The sequence below is a fragment of the Anomaloglossus baeobatrachus genome, chromosome 10 (assembly GCF_048569485.1).
Source record: "Anomaloglossus baeobatrachus isolate aAnoBae1 chromosome 10, aAnoBae1.hap1, whole genome shotgun sequence".
Taxonomy (NCBI): Eukaryota; Metazoa; Chordata; class Amphibia; order Anura; family Aromobatidae; genus Anomaloglossus; species Anomaloglossus baeobatrachus.
The window spans coordinates 43,001,147-43,001,698 of record NC_134362.1 but is presented as its reverse complement, the minus strand read 5'-3'; the positions used below and the strand labels follow the sequence as shown (position 1 = coordinate 43,001,698).

Sequence of the window (552 nt, the reverse complement as noted above, 5' to 3'; positions counted from 1 at the left end):
GGCTGGTTAGCTCAGTTGGTTAGAGCGTGGTGCTAATAACGCCAAGGTCGCGGGTTCGATCCCCGTACGGGCCAATGGTAACTTTTTTTTTTTTTTACTTTTATCCATGTTTAAAAAAACTAGGTGTTATTCTACTTTTATTTTGGATGGTTTTTTTTTTTTTTTAAATGGGCATAATCTAAAAAAAAAAAAAGTGATACATGACGGGAACCAGTCAGCAAGTTTTGGTATGAAACCTGACAGCAGCATGATGTAGGGGCTGAGAACCTGATTCTTGGTATGTATCACTTAGTTTAACAGTTAAAATAGTCACAGTTTTCTCTGTTGTATATGTGGCTGAGCTCAGATGCTGAGCTGTGTATAACCCCGCCCACACAGTGATTGGCTGCTTCCTGTGTACATTGTGTAGTGACAGGGAGCTGCTGAGCAGTGCAGAGAGGAGTGATTGAACTACCCTGCACCTTCCACATTATTCTGTAATGATAACCACCTGCTGATAAAACACTTATTGTAGTCAAACAGCAATACACAGTCCACTAAGTGACACATCTC

At 40.8% G+C, this 552-nt stretch overlaps 1 non-coding gene across 1 annotated transcript; it reads left to right on the top strand.

The window, feature by feature from the left end:
* TRNAI-AAU (transfer RNA isoleucine (anticodon AAU)) lies at positions 1 to 74 on the top strand. The gene has a single exon. It is a non-coding gene; the product is annotated as a tRNA-Ile (tRNA).
* Positions 75 to 552: the final 478 nt, after the last annotated feature.